Consider the following 24,824-nt stretch of genomic DNA (forward strand, 5'->3'; position numbering starts at 1 on the left):
ACACGCAGACTTGAAATATAGATTGGTCAGGATGCGTGTCTAAGTACATTTGTAATTGCTTGGATGAGTTCAAACATGGGTTATCTCGGATGTTAGGGGCTACTGTTTCAGATAAATATCCTGGAAATTGGTCAGAATGGTTGTATCGAGTTTGAATACGGGTCAGATGTGTTCAGAAACTAGGTCACACATCCCTTATATGGAACTAGAACTCCGCGAGTCGGATGTGTCGCCTTGTGAACAATATAGTTTAGGAGAAATGGCCACGACAAAAAATGAAATTTGAAAATCAACAAAGGGCAATAACTCAAAACATAAGAAATGCAGAGAAGCAGTCTCTGTGCACTGCACTTCTTATCAATAAGATCTATCATCCTATTAAGTTTCAAGTCTAAAGCTTTTGTAATTATGAGAAATGGCCTGGACAAAAATAAAGTATGAAAATTAACAAAGGGCAATAACTCAAAAAATAAGAAATGCAGAGCACCCGTCCTTGTGCACTGCACTTTTTCTTAATGAGATCTATCATCCTATGAAGTTTCAAGTCAATAGCTTTTATACTTTAGGAGAAATGGCCCGGACAAAAATAAAGTACGAAAATTAACAAAGGGCAATAACTCAAAAAATAAGAAATGCAGAGTACCAGTTCTTGTGCATTGCACTTCTTCTTAATGAGATCTATCATCCTATGAAGTTTCATGTCCATAGCTTTTATACTTTAGGAGAAATGGCCCGGACTAAAATAAAGTATGAAAATTAACAAAGGGCAATAACTCAAAAAATAAGAAATGCAGAGTACCAGTTCTTGTGCACTGCACTTCTTCTTAATGAGATCTATCATCCTATGAAGTTTCAAGTCCATAGATTTCATACTTAAGGAGAAATGGCTCGGACAAAAATAAAGTACGAAAATTAACAAAGGGCAATAACTCAAAAGATAAGAAGTGCAGAGTATCCGTTCTTGTGCACTGCACTTCGGGTCATTATAAGAAGCATGCATACAAAGTTTGAAGTCAATCCAACTGATTATGACTGACTTATGCTCCGAACAAGCTTTAGGGGACGCCGACAACGACGCCGACAAAAGTAACCCCTATATGTCGCCTTTTTCAAGGCGACACAAAAACCTTGTTTACACCTTAGAGGCTACTGTTGTGATCGAAATAACCTGAAAATTGGTTAGAAAGGTTGTTTTGACGATTTCTAGGTCAAGTTCAAATATTGGTCATATTTGCACTAGGTCACACAACCTAAATAAGAGGGATATTGAGCCTTCATAATCAGATGAGCGATATAAGGGCCATTGTGGCCCTCTTGTCTTAACATATATATATATTAATAACTTAAATTAAGCATGAAGCATCTTCTAAAGGGTGTCTACCAGGTTTGTTTAAATAATAAAAGTCCTTGGGTCAAATCAGCCCGGCCCCGATCATTGTTAGCAATGATTATCACATCAGAGGACATTTGTGCACTACCATATGATGTTACTACATGTAATTGTCATTTGACTCTGCACTACTGTAAACCATGTCACCAAGACAAGTGTGCATTAAACAATAATAGGGATGTCATCTGGAGCCGAAACGGCCATCCGGATATCCGAATCAAACATCCGGATACATCCGGATGTTCGGATCGTCGTTATATTCTTAGATGTCTGATATGACGTAACCATTTTTTTCGCGACCTTTTGCAAAGTGTAGTATTTCGTTTTTCTTCCTTTCTAATTGAATGTTGCATATCAAAAAATTTCCATAATTGATTTTATTTCTCCTAATAGAATACGACTGTAATCAATTAATTTACGATTTTAAATGAAATGAAAACGAAATTCACCGCCGATTGTCTGAATTCCTCAATTAGTTCTATAATACACAATAACATTCGCTCACATTTGTGAAATCAAAGTAATATCCGTAAAAAATTGAATACAAGAAAAGCATTGATGCAAAGCATCAAAGGGCGACGCCAAAAGAATTTGATCCAGGTTTGCACCTAAATACTTAACAAAAGATGTGTACTTTATAGCAGTACCATTTCATGTGACCTGGAGGCTTGGCCCAGTTTATGTTGAAACTTAAACCAAAAAGAATAGACTCTGTCTTGCCAAGATGCAAAGACAATTTATAGTCAATAAACCAATCTTAAGATTTACTTTACCAGATACAAGGATACCTGAGTCATCATCATATAATGACAGGCACAAGTATCACACCTGGGAAGAAAAAATATGACCAGATTAATAAAAAATCTGTGTTCATCTTAAAAGTGTCAAAACCCCCCAAAAAAAAAAAAAATGTAAATAATGACCCCCTTTAAAAATATACTATTAACTTAAAGTACATTTTTAAAGGGGGTCATCATTTACATTTTTTTTTTTTTGGTTTGTGACACTTTTAAGATGAACACAGGTTTTTTTATCAATCTGGTAATATGTTTTCTTCCCAGGTCTGATACTTGTGCCTGTGCATATAATAAAAGCTTATTGCTTAGGGTTGCAGACATGTCATTGACATATATTAGACATAAAAGAGGACCTAAAATGAACATCAGGGGGACACCATATAGGTATTCAGAGAGAAGAAGTACCAGCCACATTCACCAGCTGCTATCAGAGATAAGACTTGAACCATGCAAGAATGTCATTACATATGGCAGATGCTTGAAGTTCCATGAAGAAGAAGAAAAAAGAACTTCTTGATGTGCAGTATAGTGTGATCAACTGTACCAAATGCTTTTTGTAGATTTAAAAGTATCACGCAATACTGCCTTTGTCCATTTCAAATTAAATGCAATCTATTAAATGAATTAAACATGTGTCAGTTGAAAAAACCACTTCTAAACCCTGACTGAAACTGCCTGACCATGACTCGAACCCATGACTTTCAGAAGACCAACTGAGCTATCCGGCCGGCTACACATTTTCTCTTTAATAATGAAACAGTTCTAAACCTAAACCTTTTTCCCCACTATATTGATTTATGTACTTGAATTTCTGATGTTTACAGAGCATAGTGAATTAAACTCATGGTTATTTGCAGTAACAGGATGAGAAAAACTTTCAGCTTGACCAGAACTCAAACCAGTGACCCACAGAATAATGTACCGCGGCTGTAGCGATTGAGCTATCTGGCCGCTTACACATTTTCTCCCCTAAATAGTGAACAGTTCTAAACCGTGACAGATATTTAGATTTTTAAATTAACAGATAATTAATTCTTAATTAATAAATAAGAAAAAAAACCTTACATACTCATAGTCTTAATTAAAATAACAATTTATATAATTATTATTGTATAATTATTTTTACTAAAAAGGGCTAAGACAGTTATTGGTTGTGCCATTATTTATAACAGGTCAATTTGAAAGTGAATATAACTGTGCTAATACATGTACAATATCTATGATAAGAAAATTTATGAAGGCTGATTTGTATTTTACATCAAGGGCACCGGGCGAAAACATGAAAATGCAACAAACGAACCACTTTGTGGTAGATTGTATTTTCATGTTTTCATCTGGCGCCCGGTTACTTTTTGTACTTTGTTGGTTTTCATGTGGCACAAATCACCCACTATAAAATTAAGTGTACAAATTTATTCAAGGACAAGTATCAATCTACTCTATGAAAAGTCTGTTGTCGGGTTGACTCAGGAGACCTGGAGATCGAGACCGGTGTCCCTCCATTACAAATAGATAAGGCAGAAGCTGTCCTTTTCAAACTATGCACATGTTAGAAAAAAATTAGAATAACTATTCAGAACATGATTTTTTGAGGCTTTATCAATTATATTGCTTGATCCAAGTTTCAGGACATTTTCAATCAATACATGTATTATCATTTATAACTTTAAATGAAAGTTTCATCCCTTTAATAATAATGGCATAACTGCAACTCTTTAAATTCAGAAATATTATAAGTCTCATCATACCAATATACTAAGATATAAATGTATGCACATAACATTAATAATTCCAAGTTTCTATTAAATAAATATGAAATATTGGGTATATAAAGCCAGTAAAAGTATATATATATATATATATCAATATTCACTCATCAGGGCCTCTATGCTTTTGATGACCTTACAACTGGTAAATTTTATAAAACAAAAATTGTAAGTAATACCTAAGATAGACAGAAAAGAACAAATAATTTAGTAAAAACATGAGTTACTTCCCCTTGAAATAAAGAAAACATGAAACCCAAAAGAACACCCTAAACATCAAAGTTAAGAAATGTTGCAGGTTCATTTTAATTATGCCATGCAAATTAATGGTAAAGTATTCATAAAAAAGTAGATGGCCATGTGACAGCAGTAATTGCAGAAAATCGGATAGCTGTCAACATCCGGATACTGGTACACTTTGTAAAAACAACCATTCTGTTCAACAGATAAACGTAATATGGATAAAATCAATAGGATAATCGTTTACAACAGCCCATTACCTATCCTAATACTCATTTGCAGGTGAACTTTCTTCTTGTAGGAAAGTTTTGAAAATATATAAATGAATGAGCATCAATGTAGACCACAACGATATTCGAAATCCGGGTTTTAGAATTGTCAATAAAACAAAGGGACTTTGTTTACTTGATTTTTACGAATCAAAATAAAACTAATTAACACAACATGAAATTAACTGCTAATAATAACAGCTCCTTCCATAGGCCAAAATAAAAAGCATTCCATAAAAGACGACGCCGCTCACCGGCGTCGCCAATAATGTTTCCATTGTTCAATAACACGCATACAATTTACACACGATGACCTTTGACAGGCGTGTAGTCGGCTATTAAAAAGAATGTGCCATTCTTTGATGTTTACCTTCATGTAGCCCTGGCTGTTGATTCGAATCATCAAAGAAGTTGCCGAAACTTACATGAATTACACACATTTAAAGTGTTCCTAAGTGAAAAAAAAACTGAAAAAATGTTTTTTTTAAAAAAATGCACATGTTTGATTAATAATAAAGGAGAAAGCTATTTTGTCGGATATTTTTTTCGTATCAATTTCGATAAAAGCTGTGATAATTGACATATTATTATTCGTAAGTGCATTTCTTGATTTGATTATTTTATTTCTGCAGATTTTTTATTGTCTCAAAATAAGGAGTCGGCGGGTCGGTAAACCGAAATATATATAAAAACTAAATATTTAAATTTGGACATAAAAATGTAACATCGTTGCCGATGACAATCGCACAGGTATAAGAATATTTATCTTGAATCTTCAAGAACTTAAATTTGATTAACAACATGATTGTGTCATATCTGACTCGTAATTATTATAGTAATGATTGATTTTTTTGTGGTCTGCAGAGATTATGATGTGTATTGTCAAACTAAGGTACAATATACAATATGGTGTCAACACCATGTCTGCCATTATCTCAACGCATGTATTTATCACATTTTCTCAATATTCTAAAATATTTTATACGAACAACCGGATCAGAAAATCGGCTCCGGACACCGAATCGTGATCCGAACGTTCGGATATCAGGACTCCGAATGACATCCCTAAACAATATACTGTTAGCTGGCTCACCTTAATGACAAGGAAGTTTAAGAAAGAAGAAGAAAATAGATATAAAAGTTCAAATATTGTAATAATCTTAACACTTAATATAATGATATGACTTAATACCGGATATTATTCATCCTGTATATGACTTTAAATACTGAATATGTCTTATTGTTATGTCACCGCAGCATCTCCTATGTCACATGATATATAGCGATTTACCTGTGCGTCTGTGTTTGTGTGTATGTATGTGTGTTATATAGATTACATAGTGACCTTAAAAGATCTTCTTGCGTTTCAATCAAACTTGGCAGGATTGATCCTTGGGTGAGGGCTTTAAAAGTTGTTAAAATAATTTGATTCTATGCAAAAATCTGGTTGCCATGGCAATCAAAAGGAATTACAAGAATAAATTTTAATAAAATGTTCGTGCAAAGACATACAAGATCAAGAACATAGATATTTTGCATAAGGCTTTGTCTGGTAGACCTCTACCAAGATTGTTCAAATTATAGCCCTGGAGTCAAAATTGGCCCGCCCTGGGGGTCATTAATCTTCACTATGTAAATATAGTAAAAACATAAAAATCTTTTTGTCTGAAGGTACAAGGCTTAGAGCTTTGATATTTGGTATATAATATAAAACAGTGTCTGGTGAGCATGAATCAAGATTGTTTGAATTTCACCCTTGGGCCTAAATTTTGTCCTGCCCAAGAGGACAGTGACCTACTTTCTCGTTCTTTGATGTACAGCCATGAAATTTGGACAATGTGCACAGTTTGAGATGTAAAAATGAATTTTAATGTCAGCTGTCCTTGATTTCGCCATGTGACCTACTTTCTTGTCCTTTGCATGACAAAGTTATAGTCCGGACACAAAGGTGTGTACCTATAATCTCTAATTGTGATAGTGTGAACCTTCAAAATATAAGTATGACCTTGACTTACGAAGAAGGGACGTGGTTCTTGAATGCGACACAATGTTGTCATGTGATATAAAATTGTGTCAAATTATTTCAAAATGCATCAATGCATGACAGTCTGGACAAAATTGTTGTGTAAGTGGGGACGCACAGATGGGCAGACGGACATAAGCCTTAGCCAGGACAAATCGTCTTGATGTGGTAAACATTTGTGCCAAGTTATTTTAAAATAATTCATGCCTGACAAAGTTACAGTCTGGACATGAATGTGTATTGTCAAATTCTTTTTGCGAGAATGAGGACATTCACACTATAAGTGTGACCTTGACCTTAAGATAGAGACACGGGTCTTGGACATGACATGTTGTCCACACAAAAATACCAAGGTGCACAACTACACATGCTGATCAACATTCCTGTGAGTGAGGTTTCATGACTCTAGGTCAAATATGCCAGTTACTGCCATTGCAAATTTTTACTAAGTCAAGGGCAATAACTCTAAAAATACTGAATATATATCAACATTAAAATACCAAGGTGCAAAACTTCACATGCTGATGAACATTCCTGTAAGGTTTCATGACTGTAGGTCAATTACTTTACTTTTTGAGCTATGTGCGACACAAAAAGAGAACGGACGGACAAGGGTAAATCTAAATGCCCCACCCCTATACTAGTGGGGACACAAAAATCATTGATTATGAATAGCAAATGTGTATACATGTAATTGCTATACATAGGATTTAAGGTCTATTTTGGTAAGATAATGATTGAAACATGTCATAACCAATGTAACAATTCCCAATGATGTTGAATTATAAACAAATAAGAATTTATGTCAACTGAAAGACATACTTTCAATTTCTACAACTTTAACATAGCTTTTGCAGAAGCGGTTGGTCCATTGCAAGTAAAAGTTTAGGTTGGGCGAGCACAAAATTGATCAAACTCACCTGCAGACAGGGCAAGTAAGATTCTCCAGATCTAAATGATGTTTCTCTACATATTTTATATAAATGAAGTTATTTCAAACAGCAGACATCGTTTCAATTGTTTTTATTTTATTTATATACAGAAACTCCCCATAAGAGTGAACAAACAAAAAGTACAACAAATAATAATAAAAACATGGCATAAAAGTTAATAAGGATGACTTAGTGAAATTTCAGCATAATTGCTTTAACAATTTAACAACAAGAGCACCGCTAGGCGGAGCATTATATGCCCGAAAGTGTTTTTTTTTTCTTTTCTAAGGATGAAGCATTTGTAAGACATTACATAAATTAAATAAAGTATTACCTCCTTCAAATAGCAATCCTATAAAGTTTGAATATTGTGGGCCAAATGGAACTTCAGTTATGCTCTGGAAACTGTTTTTAGTTTTGAGGTAATAGCTACCTTGAACTTTGTCCGTGTGACCCCAAAATCAATAGGGGTCTTCTACCCAATATGGACAATCATCCTATGAAGTTTCAACACTATGGGCCAAAAAGAAAGTAAGTTATGTTCTGGAAACTTTTTTCAGTTTTAAAGTAATAGTGACCTTGGCCTTTGACATTGTGACCCCAAAATCAATAGGGGTCTTTACCCAATATGGACAATCATCCTCTGAAGTTTGAATAATGTGGGACAAATAGACCTTAAGTTATGCTCTGGAAACTGTTTTCAGTTTTGAAGTAATAGTGACCTTGACCTTTGACATTGTGACCCCAAAATCAATAGGGGTCTTTACCCAATATGGACAATCATCCTCTGAAGTTTGAATATTGTGGGACAAATAGACCTTAAGTTATGCTCTAGAACCTGTTTTCAGTTTAAAAGTAAAAGTGACCTTGACCTTTGACCTTGTGACCCCAAAATCAATAGGGGTCTCCTACCCAATATGGACAATCATCCTATGAAGTTTGAACACTGTCAGCCAAATGGAACTTAAGTTATGTTCCGGAAACTGTTTTCAGTTTTAAGGTCATAGTGACCTTGACCTTTGACCTTGTGACCCCAAAATCAATAGGGGTCTTCTACCCAATATGGACAATCATCCTATGAAGTTTGAACACTGTCGGCCAAATGGAACTTATGTTATGCTCCGGAAACTGTTTTCAGTTTTAAGGTCATAGTGACCTTGACCTTTGACCTTGTGACCCCAAAATCAATAGGGGTCTTCTACCCAATATGGACAATCATCCTATGAAGTTTGAACACTGTGGGAAAAATGGAACTTAAGTTATGCTCCGGAAACTGTTTTCAGTTTTAGGGTCATAGTGACCTTGACCTTTGACCTTGTGACCCCAAAATCAATAGGGGTCTTCTACTCAATATGGACAATCATCCTATGAAGTTTGAATGTTGTGGGCCAAATGGAACTTAAGTTATGCTCCGGAAACCAAATTGCTAACGGACGGACAGACGGACGGACGGATTGACAGACGGACGGACGGACGCCCGGGGGTATAACAAAATATGCCCGAAATTCTTTCGGGCATATAAAAATGGCTAGATTAAATAAAGTATTTCTAATATCACTACACATTAGAGCCTGAACATTTGAAATACTAGGAAACCTTGAATAGAAATTACTGATATATTTGTGTTATTCATGAGTAAAATAACTACATTTAAAAATATAGTGAAATTCATCTCTATCTCTTGCTGGCTACAAAGTGAGCACATTCTATTTTCTCTTTCAATACCAAACAAGGAAACCACTAGGCGGATCATTATATGCCCTTTATGTATGTTTTTTAGTAAGGATGAAGCATTTGTAAGACATTACATAAATTAAATAAAGTATTACCTCCTTCAAATAGCAATCCATCTATAAAGTTTAAATCTTGTGGGCCAAATGGAACTTAAGTTATGCTCTGGAAACTGTTTTCAGTTTTGAGGTTATAGCGACCTTGAACTTTGACCTTGTGACCCCAAAATCAATATAGACAATCATCCTATGAATTTGAACACTAGGGGCCAAATAGAAATTTAGTTTTATTCTGGAAACTGTTTTCAGTTTTAAAGTAATAGTGACCTTGAACTTTGACCTTGTGACCCCAAAATCAAAAGGGGTCTTCTACCCAATATGGACAATCATCCTATGAAGTTTGAACACTATGGGCAATATAGAAATTAAGTTATATTCTGGAAACTGTTTTCAGTTCTAAAATAATAGTGACCTTGACCTTTAACCTTGTGACCCGAAAATCAATAGGGGTCTTCTACCCAATATGGACAATCATCCTAGTATGAAGTTTGAATATTGTGGGCCAAATAGACCTTATGTTATGCTCCGGAAACTGTTTTCAGTTTTCAAGTAATAGTGACCTTGACCTTGTGACGCCAAAATCAATAGGGGTCAAATCTACCCAATAAGGACAATCATCCTATGAAGTTTGAGTATTTTGGGCCAGTTATGCTCTGGAAACAGTTTTCAGTTTTAAAGTAATAGCAACCTTGAACTTTGACATTGTGACCCCAAAATCTATAGGGGTCTTCTACCCAATATGGACAATCATCCTATGAAGTTTGAATATTGTGGGCCAATCGGAACTTAAGTTATGCTCAAGAAACCAATAGCTAACGGACGGACAGAAGGACGCCAGGGGGTATAACATAACATGCCCGAAATTCTTTCGGGCATATAAAAAGCGAATTTTCTTTATAGGAAGATCTAAATTAACAAAGAGTAATTGCTTTATTATTTGGTAAATTTAGTAAATAATGTTCCAATTTAAATTGAGTTTTATATATTCTATAATTTAAACACTTAGCATAACTGAAAACACCACTATTCCATACTTGTAAAAACTTATCACAAAAACGTGATTTTAATGATTTATATATTTAAAGTTATTAAAACTTGTAATAAAAAAATCAAAACAACCCATATTATGCAAAGCAGATTTTACTTTCTCAATCTGACAATACTTAAGTTATTGAGAGGAAACTGTTTTCAGTTTAAAGGTAATAGTGACTTGTGACCCCAAATCAATAGGGGTCTTCTACCTAATATGGACAATCATCTTATGAAGTTTGAAAATTGTTAGCCAAATGGAACTTAAGTTTTTCTCCGGAAACTGTTTTCAGTTTTAAGGTAATAGTGACCTTGACCTTGTGACCCCAAAATCAATAGGGGTATTTTGCCCAATATGGACAATCATCCTATAAATTTTTATATTGTGGGCCAAATGAAACTTAAGTTATGCTCCGGAAACCAAATTGCTAACAGATGGACAGACAGACGGATGGATGCCAGGGGGTATCACATAAAATGCCCGAAATTCTTTCGGGCATATAAAATTGAAATAGCAAATATATTTACATGTACAGTACATAGATATGAAAATAACATTACTATTTTTTTTTTTTAAACAATATTTTTTTATAATAAATGAAAAAAGTCACACATCTAGAATTAAGTAAGTTTATTGAACTGGTTCCTGAGACGCTTTATATTAGCCATGACAGATTTCATTGTAAAAGAGAACCTACACAAGGAAACTAAGTACTTAATCATTTTTCTGTATGAAAATGTGAAAATTTAATTGAAAGATTTTGTTTAATCCAACAGCTAAAATGGTTTAGTAAACAGCTGATTAGTAAACAACAATGAAAAAGTTAACATAAAAGTTCCAGGATATATAGTTGTAAGTAAGTAGGTTTTGACTTTTAGAGTATTTAAAAGATTTATTTCAATGGCTAGCTGTTTTAACACCAATAATGTGATTCTAATATAAAAAGCTTGGAAGAAAAAAATATTTATGAAAAAAAAAAACAACACAAAAGCACGGTGATAAGGCGTTTACCAAAACTTTTCCGCGCAACGTCGAAATACCATACTTCTGACCGAGACACCGTAACTTTTTGTCATACAAAATTGATGTCAATACTGCATACGACAAGAAAACAGATGATAATTTGCCCAAAACATTGTAAAATCATCGAATTTTTCATTCCGTCCAATGTGTCATTTAATTTAAAGCTTATTACTCTTTACTACATGCTAAATGCTTCACTATCTAAGTCAGTTGGGGCATACTGTGAAAAATATTGCTTTAATTGCGAAATTTAAAACTTTCTAGTACGTTTAGTTCATATCACTCATCAAAATGCAATATAGATATGTACATTATTTTCGTTTGAACAAGGTACACCATTTAAATAACCTGTTTTTTGTATACAGTCGACTCCACTTATAACGAACTCGCTTATAGCGAATTATCGTTAATAGCGAACTAAATCTGACATCCCCGGCCGATTCCTTCTTTATTTTATATTACAAAACATCACTTAATACGTACTCGCTTATAGCCAATTTTCAACGACGAACCGTTTTTAAAGGCCCCAAATGACGGAAAACATTTAAATTTCCTCGGTTATAACAAACTGTTATAATTGAAATATCGGGATACGCTCGATTGGGATCAGTACACGAATAACACTATCCGATAATTAAACAATCAAATGATTGCACAGGTTTGTTATGGCTTCAGGGAATTAAGATTTTGAAAAATGTTCTCACAACATAATTTCCTACTTGTTACGGAAAATTTGTAATTCACACCCTCAGTTGATTGTTGTAAATTACCCAATAATTGCCAAGTAATTGATTTTTTGTGTTAGCAATATTAACCAAACGATAATAAACAAATAGCAAAAGAAAACATATTAGACAATACATGAATAAATTTATGTACCATGTACATAATATATTGCTCAATAAAATGTCCCGCATTAAATAACCGCTGTAGTAAAAGACCGGTTACACCGGTAACCAATGAATAGTATGGCTTTTTCAATGCAAATTTCCCCATCCAAACAAGTCAGCAAGTTGTTGCTACTTCGCTTTTAGCATTATTCGTCCTTAAATCACTGCATTTATTTTCTTTTCTTTTTGTCGATCGACAAGAGATATTTACATGTGGGGTTTATACATTTGAAGAAATTCGAAAAAAATATATATAGAAAAACCAACTTACTATTCTATTGAGACCATTGCACTTATGTAACTGGTCCCGGCTGTAGATTGTCCATGTTTTAATCCATGGTCGGAGCATGGATATGCATGGCCTTAGCATGGAAATCCATGGATAAGTTCAAACCCTGGACAATTGTCCATGGTTGGTCCATGAAGAACATGGAAAAAGTTTTTAAAAAATCCTTGTTGCCATAAAATACATATATTAATGGCTATATAGGTATCATAATTAATCGTAATCACACAAAGAATTCAAATTATTTATAATCATTGTTATAAGATATCTTTTCCATTGTTAAGCATAGATAAGAGAGCAAAACCAAAAACTATTATACAAAAAAACAGTGTTTATGTCACATAAAATTGCCAAAATTCTTGATTAATTATGAGTGCAATTATCAAAGTATTATTCCAATCTGTTATTAAAACAGATTTGTAAAAGAGCTTTCAATTCAATGTTAAATTTTATTAATTTTCTATAATTAACATAACTTAAACTGCAAGTACTTGTAAGTGGCATATACATTACTAAAAATACTGAAGTAACATGTATATTATGTTTATTTAATAACATAATGGTACAATTACATATCACTACAATTTAGAATTGCCAAGTTTATGTGTACAATAAACACATACATGTGCCCTTTCATATATGTAAAATTAATGTGTAAATTATATTAACCAGTAGGGTAATTAGGATGAATAAATACTGCATCCACAAAGATTTCACAAGCAGATCTCTGTGACTATAACACAGAGATCAGATAAAACTAATGGCACCACCTGGGCTTTTATTTATCTATGCATGACTAATTTTCTCATGGGGCATTCTGGGATTGACTGTTTCATGTGATTATTTAGGGAGAAATTCTGAGTATTATACATTTCAAAACAAGCAGTCTAGAAGCCATTACAACTGTGATTATCATTCAAAGACATATTATGATTTTCAAATTCTTCATTCATTTAATTATCATTTGATATATTTATACCTTCAAAAAATATATAAATAAAATAATGGGTGCTTTGATGTTTTGGATTATCCCTGTTTCACATTATGATGGACCTTTCCAGCTATTGGTTTAAAAATTTGAAATCTCAGACATGTGGGTTAGGAAATAGTGGAGTAGAAGAAGTAGAAGAAAGAGCGTGAAGCGTACACGATGGACAGAAGCAGAGAACTAAATTTTTTATTCTGTCCTTAGTGATAATATCTGCCAGAAAACAATGCCGACAGGGGAAACTCTCGAGAGTTTATCTCACAAACTTGAAGGAAGAACGGTGGCACAACTATGTGCAAAAATCCATAATATCATATCAGGGAAACGAAAGAAGTATTAGATTAATTTTGCAGATGCATGTTGCAGCATGTATATGTAATTAGATTTATTAATATCTTTGTGTAGCAATATTTCGACGACTTCGCATGTTCCTCACTTTTATGTTATGGTTTTTTTAGAAAAAAAGAGAAGACAATGACAAACAAACAAACTCATACCCAGAGCTCAACTGCACTCTTGTTGACATTCACAAGATAAAGTATATTTGTGTTGGTTTTTACCTCATTTCTTGAGTTGTTAATAAGGGGAAACCAAAACTTGATACAAATTGTATCATTCTTCTAGTATGCCGTACATCATCTGTTCAATACTCATAATTTGATAATATAATAGATATCATTAAAGGAACTCCACTGAGGTCATCAGCTGGGGCTCTTAAAACAAATAGATATACAAACAAATTATATTGTTTCTGAAATATACATTGTACACAGAAATAAAATGAAACTAGAACTGCCGCTGTCATGGTGTGAATACCCCTGCATACCACTCTGTCAGAATCAACAGTGGCCATTTAGGACTCCAGGACAACCACCCTGGCAAATCTGAGGTTACTAAGCCTGAGTGCATTGCTAAGAAATGTATTCTCCATGCTTCAAATGTGAAAATTTTAAAATCAAGTTTTTTTAGTCAAAGCCCCTAAGACCAGTGACCTCAAAATCAATAGGGGTCATCTACTAATCATAACTAACCTCCACGCCAAAATATGAAGACTGTGGGCCAAAGGAAACTCAAGTTATTGGGCGGACAATGAAAAACCGACGGACGGACAAAATACTTTTTGTGCTATGCATCAACAAGTTGAAAATTGCAAATTTATACTACTGTAAGTCAAGGGCAATAACTCTTACAAAACTGAAAAAAAATCCACATGCAAAGTCCCAGGTGCATAGTTTCACAATGATCTGTAATTTAGTGATGATGACCAAGTAGTGGGGCGGGAAATAAGGTCTCTGCTGTCAAAATAGTGCAAATTGTGATACAAGTATGAAACTTTCAGGAAATTATCTTTAGACCATGTAGATTTCAAAAGTGAAGTGGGCCCAAAAATATCTCTGCTCATTCAAGATGGCCGCCATTTTCAATATGGCCGCCATATAAATTTGATGTACATAATAGACCATTCATTCCAATTTTTTGTACAGACCTGAAACTTGCACCAAAGCATGCATATAGTTTCCCCTTTTCAAAAATTTAAATCTTTAAGCAATTTCTCTTGCATATTTCTTCAGAATCCAAGATGGCGTCCAATATGGCTGCCAATTTTAATGAAAACTGATAATTCTCTTTTGTAGTATAATTTTTTGCACACGGTATGCGTATTTCCATATAAAATTGTGAAATATATTAGAAAAAAAATCAAATTTTAGGTTAACCATATTGTAAGTCATGTTTTTAGTTTTTTGTACAAAAAAAATCTTTAAAAAAATCAAAGAAAAAGTGCCATTTTTTTCATTTTTCTCTAACATGGTTTTCTAGGTCTATGTACAAAATTCCAAAAGTTACATAGTTTCTTAAAGTGTATTTGATATTCAATCAACACTATGTTTTATTGTATAATTGTAACAAAAACAAAAAATGTGAAGGTTTTATACTTATTAAAAGTGGGTGGGGTAAATTTATCAGACAATTGTAGTACAAAATAACGTTTTTTAAGAATTCTTATGCAAATATTCACTGTAAAAGTATTTTATTGTATTAAGGTATTTTTGTTTTCCTTCAGGTCTAGAGGGTGTACTAAAATATCAATAAATGCAGATATAATCATATGTATACATTCAGTTATTAAATGTGTTTGCATGATATAAGTTGTTTCAATAGTCATAATATAACTTGATAATTGTACAGAAAGAAGATTGAATAATTATTCATCAACGAACCATATGTTAGATTAAATCATGCCTGGACCTTAGTGAAATGTTGTCTATTTATGAATACAATTAGTTCCTGCACAATTTAGTCTTGCTAAATTTTGAGCTTGTAACAGAATGATTCAAAGTTATATTTACTTGCACATCATTGTAACCAAGTATGATTGAATAAGTACCGTCCATTTCTAATAACTTATGTAGACATGATATTTTCAAAAGAAACAAAAATTTAGGCGACTGATACATCATATTATCTAATGACTAGGTGTGCTAAAATAGGTATCAATAAAACCGCTTGACCCACATAACAAACATAGCTTATACTTTGAAATATAAACTAAATGTATTCCTACTTTATTTTTCCCATAAAACAAGAGAGCAATTGTTGACCCTAGATCACGCGCCTAAGACTCACTGCTGGAAAAGGTCTATAATTCTTTTTAAATTGAAGAATGCTAAAATCATATAAGGAGTATCTTTTTTTCACCAGTCATGATTTAAAGAATCATGGCAAATAACTAGGCTCTCAGAACTACAAGAAGACTCATATAACTATATTCCAATAAGAGTCCATGTAAACTAAGTGATTTTGACCCTATGCCAATAGTTTATAATCTTTATATAGCATCACAATGTTATGATATACAATATTTTCTCTTCTCTGTGCACATAGTTTCGGAGAAGAATTTTAATATACAAATCTACAAGTCAATGTAAACTAAGTGACAGGGAAAGCCATTTTGGACTGCAGGAACATGATTTAAAGGACCTCACGAGGAACACAGTTTTTAAAGACTTGTGTAGGGAATCGCATTGAAGTTGTTTTGTTGTTGATGTTATTAAAAAAAATCAACAAACAAACAAACTGTAATGCCTAGAGCTTAGATAGTCAAAATATAACCTTGCCAAGTAAAGAAGACCTCTTTAAAAGTTACATAAAACACTTTTGTATCATAAAGTGTACATGCAATAAAAAAATCTTCTCAAAAATCAAAATGCATAGAGCACTGGTACTAAGCTGGCATGTAACACCACCTTGGGTCTTTATTAACACATTTAATGAATCATGCTCATAGAGCCACCTGGGTTCACAGACTTGTATAGGAAAACACATTAAGAACATCTATTGTTAAACTTCATTGACTTGAAATAAGATATTTGGTATGTAGACTGATATAACATGCATAAATTTGTATGATGCTACTGCAGTCTAAAATGGTTTTGCAATGGTATCACTTAATTTACAAAGACTACTGTAATAAATCTGTTTTCTCTTAACCTACACTATCCGACGCATATACATTAAATCATCATGATTAAGTATGTTATAATAATGATATATCATGGACAACATGGTCCAAATTTACCAAACACAAAAGGTCACTAATTTATATGGACTCGTATATAGATATTGTTATTAAAGTTCTCTCGTGTGAAATAAAAAATTGAAAGCAGATATTGAGCATGTTTCTTTAAAAGCAACCGGATTCAGTTATGAATAACATAATTGACACTCCCAAAATGATCTTGTTACCTTTTTTCCAACAATGATCTTAGGTGAGTGATCCAGGGTCATCATTACCCTCTTATTGAAAGAAAAAAATAAGATATGACTACTTTAGGAAATACTAGTACACTTAGTTTGTATCTTAACTTTTCAAAAAGTTGCATGCAGGCCAGGCCATATCATTGATATATATGTTTTACATCACATACATTTTGTTGGCTTTTAAGCCATGTTTATATTATAAATATAAAATTGTGGAGGAGTCAAAAATATGCGTTTATAGACTACCTTTATACCTTGCATTCAAGTACATGTTTGCTTTTTTAAGCACGTTTAGTTGATTTATTGTCTTCTTATATGTCTTTTACGATTAACAATTAATATATGATATATATATTGAAACAAGAATTATCATGCAACCAAATTTAATAACTGAATGTATACACCCACCAAATGCTCACCCACCAAATGGCCCGAAGGAAGACAAAAATACTTTCATCCAATAAAAAGTACTTTATAAGTTGGAACATTTGCATAAGAATTCATAGAAAAGTAAAAAGGCAAAGAAATAGAATGAACTTAGCTATGTAGATTTTCTGTTGTTTTTTCTTTCACAATTATCATATAAAATTACCCCACCCACTTTCACAAAATATAAAACCTACAGATTTAATGCTTTTCTTACATTCTTTACAATAAACACATGATATTAATGAAATGTCAAATACAATTTAAGATATAAAGTAACTGTTTTAACTTTGTACATTACTTTAGAAAATCAAATTTGAAAAATATGAAAAAAATGGAATTTTTTCTTGATCTTTTTTAAAGATATTTTTAGACAAAAACTTTTTAAATGTTTACTTTTATTGAGATTTACATATAATTTGATTACCTCTGATATGTTTAAACACTTTTTTTATCATAATAAACATAATTTGTGCAACAAATTATACTAGAAAAATGATATAACAGTTTTGCACAAAATCGACGGCCATATTGGACGCCATCTTGGATTTGGAAGAAGTATGAAAGAGAAATTTTGTGAGATTTAAATTTTTGAGAAGGAGAAATTATATGCATGCTTTTGGTGTGAGTTAAAGGTCTGTACAAAAAATTGGAATGAATGAGCTAGAATGTACTCAAATTTATATGGCGGCCATTTTGAAAATGGCGGCCATCTTGAATGAGCAGAGATATTTTTGGGCCCACTTCACTTTTGAAATCTACATGGTCTAAAGATGATTTCCTGAAAGTTTCAAGCTTGTATCACAATTTGCACTATTTTCCCAATTTCCCGCCCCACTAAAGATGGCAAGTTTGTCAGCTAAAACATGGCGCTGACATCATGGCATTTCTTGACAATAGGGAACTGATTTCAAGAACATGTACATAATTTTTAGAGAATCTACTAATCAGAATTGGAAGGAAAGATTTACAGAAAAGAGTAATGAAATACCATGAAGACAGAATTAACAAGAGCTGTCACAGGAGACAGCAAAGCTCGACTAATTAAATACTGGACGCAGTATTAGGAATACAAAACAATCAAAGAAAAATCAATTATGATATAAATAATTTTATATTTCTTCTGATGACAAGAAGTTCTTGTTGTTAACATAAAGTCCAAGTTCAAAGGGGAAAAATTCTGGAAATAGTCACACTAGAGTTACCGACCTTGTCACACAACATGTGTGGAATGATAAGAAATATATCTTTTAGTTTTAAGTTAGATACCTTAAAAAGTAAAGAAGTTATATTTCTTTAAGAAATTTCTAAGTTCAAAGGGAGATAAATCAGAAAATATTGCTTCGAGAGTTATAAACCTTGTCTTATAAGATGTGGTTGATGATAAGGAATATTTTGTTGAAGTTTGAGGTACTGATACCTTTAAAACTAACGAAGTTATAGTAAAAATAACATTTTTCAAGTAAAAAAATCTAAGTTAATGGGGAGATAATTCTTGAAACATTGGTAAAAGAGTTATGAACCTTGTCTGTGACATATGATGTGGTTAATGATAAGGAACATATATTTGAAGTATGAAGTTGATTCCCTAAATAATAAAGAAGGTACAGTAAAAAACAAGAATCTATGTTTGATAAACACAAATGCCCCCGCGCTCACTGTTGTCACTAATTTAACTTTAGAGAGTGAAGTAGCTAATTTGTATGGAAGAAAACCAATCATGTGTAGAAATCTGTAATTGGCACCCTTGCCCTTGACCCAACTGACCCCTAACTCCATCCAAAGGAAGAATATCATGCAACTTATTTTCCTACCAAATATGAAATAAATCTGTCAATATATAAAGGCTGTAATGGGCAAAAGTGTAAAAATCTATTTTTAGCACTGTTGACCTTGACCCAACTGACCCCTTACTCCATCCAAAGGAAGAATACCATATAAGTTATCTTCCTACCAATTATAATACAAATCTGTCAATAAATAAAGGCTGTATGAGCAAAAGTGTAAAAATCTATTTTTAACACTGTGACCTTGACCCAACTGATCCCTACCTCCATTCAAATGAGAATACCTCAATTTTATGTTCCTACACAATATGCAAGACATCTGTCGATAGAATAAGGTAATACACCAGTTAAAGTGTAAAAAAATCTATTTTTGACATTGGTGACCTTGACCCAAATAACCCCTTACTAAAGGAAAAGGAAGAGGACTTCCTTTGGTATGACTATTATAAACATGAAAGACATAAACTTAACAAGATATGTTTGTAAAACATTGTATGCCCTCTATGGACAGCTAATTAGTCATGTGATCAGGTTATTATGCAGGACTTCTGACCCAGTGAACAAACTAGAACTGCCACTATCATGGCGTGAATACCCCGCATACCACTTTGTCAGAATCAACAGTGGCCATTTAGAGCTCAAGGACAACCTCCCTGCCAAATCTGAGGTTACTAAGCCAGTGCATTGCTAAGTTATGTATTCTACATGCTTCAAATGTGAAAATGTCAAAATCAATACACTGCGGACAGGCATTCTTTAGCAATTGAGAAGAAAAGCTTTTTCTGTCAAGGTCCCTGTGACCTTGACCTTTGACCCAGTGACCTCAAAGTCAATAGGGGTCATCTACTAATCATGACTAACCTCCATTCAAAATATGAAGACTGTGGGTCAAAGGAATCTAAAGTTATTGGACAGACAAGCTTTTTATGGTCAAGGCCACTGTGACCTTGACCTTTGACCTGGTGACCTCAAAGTCAATAGGGGTCATCTACTAATCATGACTAACCTCCATGCCAAATATGAAGACTGTGGGTCAAAGGAATCTTAAGTTATTGGGTGGACAAGCTTTTTTTAGTCAAAGCCCCTGTGACCTTGACCTTTGACCTGGTGACCTCAAAATCAATAGGGGTCATCTACTAATCATGACTAACCTCCATGCCAATATGAAGACTGTGGGTCAAAGGAATCTTAAGTTATTGAGCGGACAAGCTTTTTGAAGTCACGGCCCCTGTGACCTTGACCTTTGACATGGTGACCACAAAGTCAATAGGGGTCATCTTCTAATCATGACTAACCTCCATGCCAAATATGAAGACTGTGGGTCAAAGGAATCTTAAGTTATTGAGCGGACAAGCTTTTTGAAGTCACGGCCCCTGTGACCTTGACCTTTGACCTGGTGACCTCAAAATCAATAGGGGTCATCTACTAATCATGACTAACCTCCATGCCAAATATGAAGACTGTAGGTCAAAGGAATCTTAAGTTATTGGGCGGACAAGCTTTTTGAAGTCAAGGCCCCTGTGACCTTGACATTTGACCTGGTGACCTCAAAATCAATAGGGGTCATCTACTAATCATGACTAACCTCCATGCCAAATATGAAGACTAAGGGTCAAAGGAATCTTTAGTTATTGGGCAGACAAGAAAAAACCGCCGGACAGCCGGACGGACGGACGGACAGACAACCTGATTCCAGTATACCCCCCTTACAACTTTGTTGTGCGGGGGTTAAAAATTAATAAGGGTTATCTACTTGTTGATGACTAGTCACAAGGTAATAATTATTGTGACCTCATAGGTTGTGTGCAGCAATTTAAGTTATTACAAATCTTACCAAATAAAATATACATAAATTTTATGAATCATGTAGGCTTCATTAATGACAGCCAAGTTGTTATATTAAATAAGACCTTCAAATGTGTATACTAAAAGCATTTTTAGTTAAATATAAAAATATCAACCAAGGCAACTTGAGCTGTTGAGTTATTGGTCAGAAACCATCTTAAAGTACAAGATCAATTTGACACTGACCCCTTGACCCCAAAATCAATAGGGGTCATCTACTGGTCATGACCAATCATCATATAAAGTTTGAAGTTCCTAGACCTAAGTGTTCTTTAGTTTATTATCGAAACCGTTTTTACTTACAAGGTCAATGTGACCTTGACCTTTGACCCAGAAATCAATAGGGGTCATCTACTGGTCATGACCAATCATCAAATAAAGTTTGAAGTTCCTAGACCTAAGCGTTCTTTAGTTTTTGATCGGAAACCTATTTACTTACAAGGTCAATGTGACCTTGACCTTTGACCCAAAAATCAATAGTGGTCATCTTCTGGTCATGACCAATCACCATATTAAGTTTAAAGTTCCTAGCCCTATGCATTCTTTAGTTATTGATCAGAAACCATTTTTACCTACAAGGTCAATGTGACCTTGACCTTTGACCCAATAATCAATAGGGGTCATCCTCTGGTCATGACCAATCACCATACCAAGTTTGAAGTTCCTAGGCCTAAGCGTTCTTTAGTAATTGATCGGAAACCGTTTTTACCTACAAGGTCAATGTGACCTTGATCTTTGACCCCTTGACCCTAAAATCAATAGGGGTCATCAACTGGTCATGACCAATCACAACACCAAGTTTGAAGTTCCTAGGCCTAAGCGTTCTTTAGTTATTGATCGGAAACCGTTTTTACCTACAAGGTCAAAGTGACCTTCACCTTTGACCCCTTGACCTCAAAATCAATTAAGGGTCATCTACTGGTCCGGACCAATCACCATACCAAGTTTGAAGTTCCTAGGCCTAAGACTTCTTAAGTTATTGATCGGAAACCGTTTTTACCTACAAGGTCAATGTGACCTTGACCTTTGACCCCTTGACCCCAAAATCAATAGGGGTCATCTACTGGTCATGACCAATCGCCATACCAAGTTTTAAGTTCCTAGGCCTAAGCGTTCTTCAGTTATCGATCGGAAACCATTTTTACCTACAAGGTCAATGTGACCTTGACGGTGACCTTTGACCCCTTGACCCCAAAATCAATAGGGGTCATCTACTGGTCATAACCAATCACCACACGAAGTTTGAAGTTCCTAGGCCTAAGCCTTCTTTAGTTATTGATCGGAAACCGTTTTTACCTACAAGGTCAATATGACCTTCACCTTTGATCCCTTGACCCAAAAATCAATAGGGGTCATCTACTGATCATGACCAATCACCACACCAAGTTTGAAGTTCCTAGGCCTAAGCGTTCTTTAGTTATTGAACGGCAACCGTTTTTACCTACAAGGTCAATGTGACCTTTATCTTTGACCCCTTGACCCCAAAATCAATAGGGGTCATTTACTGGTCATGACCAATCACCACAACAAGTTTGAAGTTCCTAGGCCTAAGCGTTCTTTAGTTATTGATCGGAAAGCATTTTTACCTACAAGGTCAATGTGACCTTCACCTTTGACCCCTTGACCCAAAAATCATTAAGGGTCATCTACTGATCATGACCAATCACCACACCAAGTTTGAAGTTCCGAGGCCTAAGAGTTCTTTAGTTATTGATCGGAAACCGTTTTTACCTACAATGTCAATGTGACCTTTACCTTTGACCCCTTGACCCCAAAATCAATAGGGGTCATCTACTGATCATGACCAATCACCACACAAAGTTTGAAGTTCCTAGGCCTAAGGGTTCTTTAGTTATCACTTGGAAACCATTTGGTCTACGGACCGACAGACCAACGGACTGACAAATGCAAAGCAATATACCCCCTCTTCTTTGAAGTGGGGGCATAATAATAAAGGCTGTATGAGCAGAAATGTTTAGATTTATTTTTTTTCCCAAGTGACCTAGAGACGCCTAACACCACAAAAAATTAGAGGACCGTTAAAGGTATCCACCTACCAAATATGAAAGATATCATTAAATAAATTAAGTAATTAGGTGAAATTTGTTGATAAATCCAGCTTGGCGGAATAAGTTAACCATACAAGGCCCTATTTTCAAAGTGATAAAAAGGGAAATTACTGGGAAAATGGATGGCACATTTATATAACTTGGCAATATCATGTACATTGTATTGATAAGTAAGTGTGAAAATTATTAAGCCATCAGTTCACATAGAACATAAGATATTTCCAACTTGCTGGTTTAGGTTAACCATTAATCATTGTCTAAGTGCTGAAAATGGCCATAACTTGGTGCAAATGGAAGCCATATTTATGTTACTTGCCCAGATCATATACTTTGTATGGATTAGTAAGTGTGTAAATTATAGGGGTAGAACTTAAGAAAAATCCAACTTGCCGTTCTAGGTTGACCTTGTACAAACAAACGGACGGACGGACATTCTTACCAGAGCTACATTTTGGGGTTTTCTTTTGTTATTTCCTTAGTTCTTTTTAACCCCACAATGCAGAAAATAACCCCACAAGAAAAACAGAATGAATGACATCAAAGACATCTATTGTTATGAGAACAATAGACCAAACCCCATAATGTAGCTCTGGTTTGTATGGAGGGACAGACGGACAGACGGTTCAATTACTATATGCCTAGGGGCATAAAAATATTTTTTAAATGAAAATTCTAAGTTCATGGGGAGATAAATCTGAAAATACTGGTGCTAGAGTTATGAACCTTATCATTTAAGGTGTGGTTGATGATAAGGAACATATATTTAAAGTATGAAGTTGATACCTTAAGTAATAAAGAAGTTACAGAAACAAGAGCTGTCGGTAGGACAGCAACGCTCGACTATTCTTAGTGCTTGATAGTAAAAAAAAAGCCTTGATTAAAAGGTAAAATTTTCTCAGTAGAGAAAAAGGCATACTTTTTCTTTAAATCCATATTACAGTTAAAGGCCTTGAAGAGAGTCCTATTATGCTCTCAAAGAAGACAAAATAAAATTTCAACATGTTTCAAAGCCTTATGTACATGAACTTTGAAAATATTTGAGGTATTACAAAAACTTTAATGTAAATTCAAAGTACATGCAAAGTTTTAAGGCCATATGTGAAAGGACTATGAGAATATTTGAGATATTACAAAAACTGTAACGTAAATTCTTAGTAGAAAAGGGGAATAATACTGTCAAAATGCTTGATAGAGTTACTTCCTCCTGTCTACAGGTTGGGGTCATGATGGTGAACAAGTGTGCAAAGTTTCAAAGCCATATGTGACAATGGACTTTGAAAATATTTAAGGTATTACAAAAGCTTTAACATTATATGTTATTTTGGTTTTGGAGTGATACAGTACAGATAACGAGGAATATGCAAAATCCTCCGAGGATCGAGGAATTCACTCGCAACTCCGCGACAGTATTTGTCCATAAAATCGAGTGACTCCGTGTGAGAAACGTGTGATGAGAGTGACTCCGAGACGAAAATAAGAGCGCGTGACTCCGAGAGAGAATTACAGCGTAACTC

General features: G+C 34.1%; 1 long non-coding RNA gene across 2 annotated transcripts in view; it reads right to left on the minus strand.

The window, feature by feature from the left end:
• The window catches only part of LOC132723943 (uncharacterized), a 52,619-nt gene that overhangs the window by 23,587 nt on the left and 4,208 nt on the right, over positions 1-24,824 (minus strand). The window contains exon 1 of one of the 2 annotated variants that reach the window (XR_009624817.1): positions 12,422-14,687. The exons of the other annotated variant lie outside the window; for it this stretch is intronic. This is a non-coding gene — a long non-coding RNA (uncharacterized LOC132723943). Of the gene's footprint in view, positions 1-12,421; positions 14,688-24,824 lie in introns of those variants that run through there. 2 annotated transcript variants of the gene reach the window in all.

Source organism: Ruditapes philippinarum, unplaced genomic scaffold (assembly GCF_026571515.1).
Source record: "Ruditapes philippinarum isolate M1 unplaced genomic scaffold, ASM2657151v2 ctg15754_1_1_1_1, whole genome shotgun sequence".
Lineage (NCBI taxonomy): Eukaryota > Metazoa > Mollusca > Bivalvia > Venerida > Veneridae > Ruditapes > Ruditapes philippinarum.